This window comes from Netta rufina (genome assembly GCF_964035555.1).
Source record: "Netta rufina genome assembly, chromosome: 1".
NCBI classification, from domain to species: domain Eukaryota; kingdom Metazoa; phylum Chordata; class Aves; order Anseriformes; family Anatidae; genus Netta; species Netta rufina.
Genome location: NC_140123.1, coordinates 162,960,595 through 162,971,199, shown reverse-complemented (window position 1 = coordinate 162,971,199; position 10,605 = coordinate 162,960,595). Strand labels below are relative to the sequence as shown.

At 44.2% G+C, this 10,605-nt stretch overlaps 1 long non-coding RNA gene across 1 annotated transcript; it reads left to right on the top strand.

The window, feature by feature from the left end:
* Nucleotides 1-1,829: 1,829 nt before the first annotated feature.
* On the top strand, nucleotides 1,830-10,148 carry LOC311219888. The gene is made up of 5 exons (XR_014619201.1): nucleotides 1,830-1,956; nucleotides 4,544-4,715; nucleotides 7,044-7,182; nucleotides 7,592-7,721; nucleotides 9,682-10,148. It is a non-coding gene; the product is annotated as an uncharacterized lncRNA (long non-coding RNA).
* Nucleotides 10,149-10,605: the final 457 nt, after the last annotated feature.

Genomic DNA, 10,605 nt, shown 5'->3' with positions numbered 1-10,605 from the left:
CTGGAAATGTGGAAGGTACAAGGCAGGCAGCAGAGAAAGGAAGTGCTGGAGCTCCCTTGGGTCCTCCTTCCCTCCAGAAACCCCAAGAGCTGCTGCTAGCATGAGACCAGGACATCATGGAGGACATTGTCACCCTTTCCCAGCACAGGCTGGGTTTGGGGTGTTTCAGGGTGCCCTGATGTGCCTGTGTGGGTTTCCCACCAGGGTCATTCAGAGCTCAGCTGGGCCCTGGTGTCCATGTGGACACCCTGGAGGGCTTCTTGCATGCATCCAGTGTCCCCATCCCACCCTGTCCCAGAGCAATTCATTTCCTCTTCTCAAGGAGCTACAACTGCAGCATGACCGGACTGTGTTTGCCCTGTGCTAAACAGGGAACAGCTGGAGACAGATGATTGTTTGGGTTATTTTCTTGTTGCCTGGACGTTTTATTTGCTTGTTTGAGCCCTGACAAAATAGCTTTCCAGTTCCTCCTGAGGCTGGTCTATGCTAAGCCTTCAGATTGTGGGCTGCTTTAGAAAATTGGTGTTTTATAACTCTGCAAATGAGCGTCCCGCTGCTTCAGTGGCAAGGCTCTGTAAACCAGGCAGAAATTTCCTTGCAACAGAGCCAGAGGGACTGGGGGTGGGCAGAAGCGGTCTGAGCTGTCCTTGTCTGGTGTCAGAGATGTAGATATCCCTTTCTGTGGTCCTGGCTGGAGCTCTGCTGTGATTGGGATTAAATGGCTGGCTAAATGCTAGTAGTGAGCAATGTTGATGGGCTGTGCTGAGAAGGATGCCACTAAGCTTTCCTGCTGATCGGCTCCTCACCTTGGGTAAACCTGCATCGCCAAGTCCCTTCCAGCTGGGGATCTGCCTCTCCGTAACACTTACACACAGCCTCTTGCTCCTTCATTTTTGGATGCCAGCTTTTATTCTAAGCAGCTGGACGGTCCTTTGCCCCATGGAAAAGGATCTTTTTTCTCACTGCCGAGCGCAGACGTTTTGGCCGCGGAAAACAGAGTTAAATAAGAATAGACTGATCAGGAAGCAGAGAGGGTGTTGCTGCCAGCTGATACTGGAGAAGTAATATCAGGAAGAATGCGGATTTGGCCAAGGCACTTGCAAGCAGTGCCTTGGTAGGTCCAGTCATGAGCCTGGGTGCGCTGCAATTGTGCTGCTCAGGGCCACCGCCGTGGTGGCTGCACATCCTCAAACCACTGCAAAATGTCCGTCTGACACAGAGACGGGACCAGACTCGGGGTCCCACCTCCTGCTCCACAAAAATCATCCCTTTAACACCTTGCATTTATTTCTTTGGGAGACTTTTTATCAAGCACTGACCAGACCTGAGCCTGTTTGTTTTGGCAGGCACAGACCTGGGAGAGGGGGAGCAGGGAAAAATATAATAACCCTGCCGCCGATTCATCCCTCCTTGTTTATTCCACCAGAAATAGATTTGGCAGAGAGCATCGGGAATGAACTAATCAGCAGGGAATTAATTGGCATGTTTGTTAAAAGGCAGGAACAACGCGGTGAGCAAATTCATGGCTGGATGGCTGGAGGGTTCAAGCAGCCAGAGAGGAGCAGTGCATAGTGGAAACTGTGACTAGTCAGAGAAGTCAGACAGCTGTGCCGGGGAGGTTGAGTGCTGCCCAGAAGGAACCGGGGGCAAAGAGATACGGGTGTCCTCACGGGCAAGGCTGCTTTCAGAAGGGGCTCCATCGTTGAGGCTTCCCTTCCCATGAGGCTGCCATGTGTGGGGGAGATGGCCAGCTTGCAGGAGTGGGAGGGAGGGGTAGGAGAGGTGCAGCTGGAGGAGGCTCCAAGGAAAGGCTGTGGAAATGCGGAGAGCAGGGAAATGACGAGGGACACGTCACTCATTGCAAGCTGAAATGCAGAGGGGGTGGTGAGGAGAAGAGGAGCAAGGAGGCAGAGATTTGGAAGCATCAACACAGAAGGACTGTCCTCAAGAGTGCAGGTAAAGCTTGTATGCTCTTCTCTGACTTCTTTCCCAGGGATGCTTGCCTTCTTCCTCTGGATGAGACACATCCAGGCACCTAGGGCAGAGCCTGTTGGGTTGAGGAACTCTAAAGGCACCTGTGAGAAGAGCCAGGAGAGGAGGGAACATGTACAGAGTGGCATAGACTTGGAGGCTGGTGGCTTGCTACCTACATTTCTGGAGAATAGTGTCCAAAGTGAAGGAACAAGGGAGAAAGGAAGAGTGAGTAGATCCTTAGAGACAGACAGACAGACAGACAGACATGTAGAGTGCCAGGTCTGTGTATACCTGTCCAGGAAGAGAGAGGAAACTTCTTAGGAGGGAGCACTGAGCTCTAGCTGGGAGAGAGGTGGAGATAAGACATAACCTGAAAAAGCACGTACACCTGGAGAAGAGGCAGAAGGTATACATTACCTCCTCCAAACATTTACTAATGCTATGATTTTCAGTGGATGTGTGCTATGCACCTGGATGGCTTTGTTTTTCAGCATCGGGATGCCTGCTTACTGGCAAAGCATCACCCTGACTGCCAGTCACTGGGGCTGTCTCTGAGACCCCTGTGCTTAGCAGGATGGACAGGCTGTTTGAGGAAGTTGGATGCGCTTTGCTTTCGCAGAACATGCAGGTAGTAAATGAGCAATTTAACTCTTAATTATATGCAAAAGTACTACTACTACTCTGGTGTCAACCCAAGTATGTCCTCACGCTTGGAGAAGTCAGGATATTGTTACTGCTGTGTAACCAAAGGTGTGTGTGCATGTGTGTGTGCAGCATTTAACCCACATGCATATAAACGGGGGAATAATACATTACAAGGGATTACTAGCTTTTGAACTTTTTGGACTTTTGAAACAGGTGATATTCCAGCTGTACCAGCATGGCTGGGTTAATACTGTAGGCTCCAATTTTTAAATCGTTTTTGGCATTTTTCATGATCTTTGCACCATTACATAATCCTACAACCATATGCTAATGTTTATATTACCCTGTTCTTCTGCTGAGAGAGCTAACAAATGCCATCCGCTTCGCAAGTAGGGCTTGCACATTCTTTGTTCTGGACTCGCAGGCTTGGCAGCCTTCTCCTCTACACAGCTCAGAGTCTTTTCAGGATCCCAGCCCGGGAGCTCTGGGAGAACTGGCATTAACTGAGAAATTGCGCAGCTACTAATTTTTTTCTATTTATTTTTATGTGAGACTCTTTCATTTATAACATAAAACTTCCTTGACTTTATACATAAAACATAAAATTTTAGTTGTGTATGTGTAAGTAACATAACCTTAAAATATCCTTGAAGTGTTTCACATGAAAATAGAGAAATTCGAACAGCCTGCAAAATATCTTTATTATATATTGAGATACTTTACAAAATTGAGAGCCTTAAGCTTACTTTGTTGTTTAAATGTCCATTACCATTGGGGTGCAAGTTATATTTTATGCATTTATGATTTACCTGACATCAAACTCCCTCATTCATTTAAAAGTATATTTTATTCCTCTGCAAATAACCTCAAACCCAATATCACTTGTCAGCTTTAGTTTTAAAGTGGCTTGAAAGGAATTTGGGAAAATTAGGAGAGTAGAAAGGGTCTCAAATGCAAACCACAAAGCTAATTCACTTCCAGTCCAATATTGCAGCAAAAAAAATCCTTCATTTTAGGTATCACTACAGTGACTGCTACCTCTAACCAACAAAATCCTCACCTTGAAGCAAGCATGGGCTTGAGCTGATACTCTGGGATGCTCACACATGGCATCAGGAGAGTGTATGTGCTCGGCGCAGTTAGAAGTGCAGGCAGAGGTTTCAATCTTTGCTGTACATAGGCAGGCAAGCTCTGAATCACAATGCAACATCTCACGTCTGCAGCAAAGACAGCATGTACTCCTCTCTGAAATGAAGCTGTGTCTGGCACCAGGAGAGCGTAACCTAGAAAATTCCCTGATACCCTAGCAGCCAACACAAGCCGTGGGCAGTGGGGAACTCAAGTCATCACCTGCTTTCCCTATGGGTGCTGAAATCTGGAGCAGGTACCAGTGAAATCTCAGTGCTCTGTCGTGTTCCCTGCCCTGCTCTGTGCAGGGAGGGATAAGTACTGGAAATGGAGTGTACTGGAGCAGCCAGAAACAGAAAGGGTGAACGGCAGAGGGACACAAGGACGGGAGCTCAAATTCTGGCAGCATGCCTTTGCTTTGGGGCAGAGATTCAGGCTTGGATAGTACAACTGCTGATCCTGGCTGTGCTGTGCTTAGGGTACTGAGCTCACGGAGCTCTTTTATCATGTCAGTGAGGAACTGAGAGGCCAGAAAAAGAAAAAAATATTGGGTAATAATGACACGAGTGCGTCTGTCTTCATTGCTTTCAGATGAAGGCAGTGAATCACTGCGCCTACCCTGCTCCAAGGGCAGAACATGATGCAATTTTCTGACAGAGAGCATGCCATATTATTGTAATTAGTAGTAGCAATAACAAAGATACTATATCATTGTTATTCTCTGGACTTAGAAAAGAGCTTCATCCAAAGATGTGTGTGTTTTCCCTGTTTGTGAATCTGCTTTCTACCCTGACAGTGTTTTCCAGTGAAATACTGCAACAGATCTGAAGACATAATTTCCATGGGCTAGGCATCTGGTTCCTGTTACAGATGACCCTACAGACTTTTTCTGCTAGAAACCTTGTTAGTAAAGATCCAGTTGCCTTCTACAATTCCACCTAAGAGAAGGAGGAATACTTGATTTCTGTGTAAGTATCTGAGAAATGGGAACCCTTTTCAAAGATGATTACAACCTGATGTTTATAATGACAATAAATTACAACAGGCGTTCAGGAATGCAGGGAGCAAAGATACAAAGAAATTGGTCCATGAGGGACCTCGCAAACAGACCATGTGTGTCTTGTGATCCATTTGAATGTGTGATGCTTTAAAAGGTTTGAGGTCAAGTAGGGTGGATTTTCAGTACCAGATGCAGGTGGAACTTATCACAACCCTTCTTTTAATAAAAAAAATAAAGATCAAAATATCCCTGCCCTGGGGTATTGAAACAAGTGGTACGTGGAAAGGGTAAGAAATGGAAAATCTCTTCAGGATGTTTTAAAATGAGCTGGAAAGCCACACTGCCTCCTTGATGTTGGCAGCATTTTAAAATCATTTTCAATTAGAGACATTGGCGTGTGGGAAGTCCTTTCCCACCAAGGAAGATTGAAAAAGCATGTGCAGTGCATCGCCATCAAACGAAAAAAAAATAATCCAAGGAATATTTATCTGGAAAGACAGAGAGGCAGAGGAGTTTTGGTGTCAATGGTTATAGTTTCAAGAGTGTCTGTAGAGACCGTTTCATTATGTGCCTTGGTGATATCATCAAGCTTTCTTAGAGATCTGCATTCTGGCAGCTCTGGGTGAGTTAGGGGGGGGAAGAAGAGGTGTGTGCATGTGAGAGATAGGAAGGAGGTAATTTATTTTTTTCCTTTAAATGAACACTGCAATTAGAAGAATACAAAATACATCCTGACAGGTGGAAAGTAATATTTTTAAAGTAGCATGACATTTTCCATCAGTATGGCTACATCCATACTGCTATTTTAAATATACAGAAAAATAAATGCAATTTCAATTAAAATACACTAGTAATTAAATGTAAGAACAGCACAAAGTAAAATGATTTATTTATGTTCTGCTTTATCAGGTACAGCTCCTAGTAGGTTTCGAGGTGGCTGAATTCTCCCCAGATGGTTAGGAGATGAGGATTATATGATACTAAAAAAGCAATTTAACATTCTTGTATTTTGCAGTGAGGTCTTAGACTTCTGATGCATGTACATGAACAGGGGAATAATTTGGGTTTTCTCAATGTGCCTACTTCTCACATGAGCCCCTCAATCACTGTGTCTATGGATGACTGAAAAATCATCACTAGAACTCATGAACTTGGCAATACATATTTTTCATTTGTTGTGTGCAATATGTGCATAATTGATATTTCCAGCCAGTTTCTGCCACAACAGCTGTCCATGACATAAAAATAACCGGTTCAACACTGAAGGACTACTTAATTAAGACAGAATAAAAAATTAGCATGAGTAAACTCTGGAGAGACTAATCTATCCTCCTACATTCAGGGGAGTACTTGTCCAGGAGGACCTGTAAGTGAGGGTTGGCTTCTGTTGGCTTGGAAATGATGGTAAACTTGAAAAAAAATGAGGATCTTAGGTAAACACTCACATCAGTTACATCAGTTTATCTACCTGCCTTGCCTACTCTACAGATTTGCTTAGGAGGAGCACACCCTGCTAATGGGGGAGACAGCACATGGCTTTGTGTTTTTATTTATTTATTATGTTCATTTTGTTTGCTTTGTTGCTTTTTCTTTTTTTTTTTTTTTTTTTTCCTTTGAGGCTCATCACTGGGTGACATCTCAGTTATATAGCTGGGTTGTGGATCAAGTCAAAGAGAACAATTTCCTATTCTTGCCTCTATTAAATCCTTGATGAATTGCTTCACTACTTTTTACCTTGTTTTCCCTAACTGCAAAGTGGGGATGCAGCTGTTTTTGTACCTCTTAGTGCCTTCTCCTGACACTCACAAAACATTCATAGCTAAAAGGTGCTATCCCAGCATGGCTACACATGAAGCAAAGCTACTTTCACACAATCACATAATCACAGGATGGCTGAAGTTAGAAGGGACCTCCAGAGATCATCTTTTCCAACCCCCCTGCTCAAGCAGGGTAACCTAGACCATGTTACCCATGACCCCCCAGGTGGGTTTGAATATCTCCAAAGAAGGAGACTCCACAGCCTCTCTGGGCAGCCTGTCCCAGTGGCTTTCCTAGCTGCTGTCAGTTGAGGAAGCATCTCTGGTACCACTCAATGGCTTGAAAAAAAGGTAAGGCACTTTGTACTTGTGAAAAAGAAAAGCCCCTGTGCTTCTGTAAAAGCTCAGCTGAGCAACTTTTAAAACATTTTAAAGAAATACATCATCAGAGAGAAAGGTGGTGCTGGGGTGATAGACGGCAGACGGAGGAAGAAGGGAAAGAGAAATAAAGCAGTTAGCAAGATTTTCTGTCTCCACAGAGCAAAGGGAAGTCCAAGGCCCTACGAACCACCATTATGCTGGCTATTCCTCTTTTCCTCTTCTTCATCTTCTTACCGTGCTGTAAATCCCAGGAGGACTTTCTGGACCAGTATCAGAAATGGGACTACAGAGATGGCGGTAAGAAGTGGTGGTGGGTCAACCTGGGAGGCATTAGCTAACTCAGGGCTGAAGATTTGCCTATTTCCCCTTGGAGTGGGACACACACTGCTCACTCATGAGTCGTCTTTCTTGATTCCTGGGTAGCTGCTGAGATTTTTGGAGAGAAAAATGATTTTATAAATAATCAGCTGGGGCATTCAGTGACAGCAGAAAACTTGGGCAGCAGGAGGCAGAGAATTACATAGCGAGGGAGAGTTATCTGCTTTTTAATTTAGATCCTCCTTATATTTGGTATTTGGCAATGAATATTTTCATTGCAACCCATCTGAGGTGAAGAGGAGGGGAATTAAACTAAGACTACTGGCTCATGTTTTCTTGTTCTGTCAAATTTATTTTCCTCGCTTTCATGGATGTCCTGCTAACCTAGCTGACAAGGTCAACATAGAAGGCATTAACAGCATTACTCAAACACTTGAGAAATGGGGAAACAGCATCTTCTGGCAAATGAAACACACCTTGCTGAACAACCCAAACGCTTTACTGCCGGAGATCTCCAGGTAATTCCCTTTATCTGGAGGTGTGATTCAGTCCTGCCCCGGGTGTCCTGTCTTGAGCAGGATTCATCTTCTTTAACTTTCAGATTGGTCAACTGCAGGGAGATGAATCCCACTCTTGATATCTGTTGTGCTAGCAGCTCTGAGCACCCTAGTAAATTGAATATACTGCTCACTGTTTATTGGGAACAATTGCCAATTGCCATGATTGTATTGTAAGAATTACCCTGAAGAAAACTTAGTCTGTCCTCAACACTTCACTTCTGTGAAGTGTGAGAACAGACTGGAAAAGATGAATTGTGTTACAAATCCACACATGGATTTGGCCGCAGGGTAGGGAGAAGAAGCTGAGCTGGCCTGTGATATTTTGATTTCAGTCTCTGTAACACCTAAGCAGTGGAAGCTATTCTCTAGTCCATCTCCTCACATTTCCCCCTTAGCATTACAGGAAATATTTCCTATTGAACACACTCAAATGTCACTTTAATCTGACATTTCCAAAAACAGAGTGGAAAAGACAGAGGAAGATAGAGAGAAGAAGGGAACACAGGAACTACAAGAAACTACTATCTGTTAAACCAGAGTTGTTCCTAAAGCAAATGGTTTTCTTCCACAGCTCAGATTTCTCTTTAGAAAAACAACAACAACAAAAAGAAACAAAAAACCAACCACACACACACATGCACAAAAAAAAAAAAAAATACACAAAAAAAAAACACAAAACCAAACCAAAACAAACAAAACAAAACAAAACAAAACAAAACAAAAAAAAACACCACCCAAAACAATCTCTCCACAACTGCTGTGCATTGAGACAGTTGAAAAGGAAAGGCTAGAAGCATAAAATGACACTAATGAGAAAGTCACACATTATCAAATTAGGGTTTAAGGAGGATATGGTACATAGATTATATGCTGGTCTTTGTCATCAAGTAGATTTCTCCCCACCTGCATGGGGGATGTTATTAGCACAGAACTGATCACAACTTTCATACCCCCAGTGCAGAAATTTACCAGCGCCTAAGATTTTCAGGGCAGACATTAAGTCATATATTTGGAAAGATCTAACTTAGAGAGATCTAAGGACTTTTTAGATCTTTCTTTGACTCCTTAACTGTTGTGCAGGGAGAGGTAATGAGACTATTCAGTCACTTTTCCCACATAGTGCTTTGAAGTGAGTGCTTGCTGGTAAGGACACAGGCTGGTCCACTTTAAGTGTTGAGTATTGGCAGTAGCCTGTGGGAATCAGTGGCCCAGCCTCCATTTCTGTTCCTGGTTAACAGTGAGTCTGATGAATACTTATTAATATCACATGAGATTGGAATGATGGTCAGAGCTTGGTAAGACCCAAAGGGAGACTGAGAGAAAGCCTTCCAAAGGAAGGGCCAGGGCTACTCCCAGGCATGCCAGTGCATCAGTGCAGCCCTCACCTTGCTAAATCCTGTTGAAAAACTCAGCTGTCCCCTCCTGAGCTTGGGGAGAGTTACAGACTGCAGAAACTAGTGAGGGGGCTCTGCAATCCCATCTGCACTGTGACAGGCAGCCTGCCATTCATCAGGAAGTCCCCACAGGATTTCCTGCACATTGCTGCTCTTGGCTGCTCAGCCCCACTGGTTCCAGCAAAGCAGGATGGTTTTCATCTCCTTCCTGAAAGCAGCAGGGCTGTGAAGTGCTTATGGGAGCTCATAAATCAGCTGTCAACCTGCACCGAGCCAGCTGTGCTCCGGCAGAAATGAAAAGAGCGTGTTGCACACACTGGTCCTGTAGTTCATGGTTTTCTGATGGGCTCAGAAAGGGGTGTCTTACATGAGTGTTTTGTAAGCATCTATTAGCCAACTGCTTCCAGCTCTTTCAGCTCCTGTCTCCTTCCCCAGGCAACACAAGGCCTGGTAGCCTGTTAATTTATTTAGCATACTCAGGAACAGCCCCCAAACTGAGTTATTCTTCTGTTACTCTTCTGTAGTCTCCGTCCCGTGTCTGCGGCTGTAGACAATCTTGTGAGGGAAGTCCAGTCGATAAGGAAAAGGCTGGAAGAACTCAATGAACGTCTCAATGTCATCAACAAAGCTGTCCGCCCCATCCGACTTAATGCTCTGCAGAGCCAAAGGCGTGGAAATACTCAGCTGCGGAGACTCCCAATGCACAGGAGAAGGTTGTATGCTCGCAGGAGACTTCAGAGGAGTTAATTTTCTACCAGAGAAAAAAAAAGGAAATCTCTGTATTTTTTTTTCACCTGCTTAAGCCTTTCCTGGTACAATGCTGCTAGACAGAATAAAGCAAAGCACATACAAGAAGGCTTTACTGAGGAAACCAGAACTTATGCATTTTGTCACTCCCTTTCAAACCTATGTTGGTAGGTCAAATCTGACCCTGTTCTTCAATGAAGGCAGTTTTGTGTCCCATGCAAAATGAGTTGAGAAGCTCAGTCTACTTCAGTGTGAATACCTTTAGGCTATGCAGTCATTCTTTCTGCTTACCAGAGTAAGCTGTTTCTATAAAGATCAGTTGAATTTCTCTGTCCTATTTTCACAGCACTCTGTCAGAAACAGCTGGGGAATTCAATCTTCAAAAGTGCTGAATGCCATATGAATGCAGTAACATAGTTCAGTGCTTTGTACTTCCAGCTGGGTGGGGAGGGGGAGAGGAAGCTGTGTTTTAAAATATGGCCTTAACCTATTCTTCACCAGTGCAAAGAATGCCCAGTTCATGTGTTCAGAGAGTGGGTAGGCTTGGATAAACTTGGTCTGTGCATAGTGTTTCAAGAGTGAAGATGTATCAGACTCTAGGGACCAAATTTCAACATCTTCATTCTACAGAGAGCTTTCTTTAAGCTATCTGGAAGTGGGCACTGAAACCCTTGTTATTCAACAGAGATGTCCAGAACTTC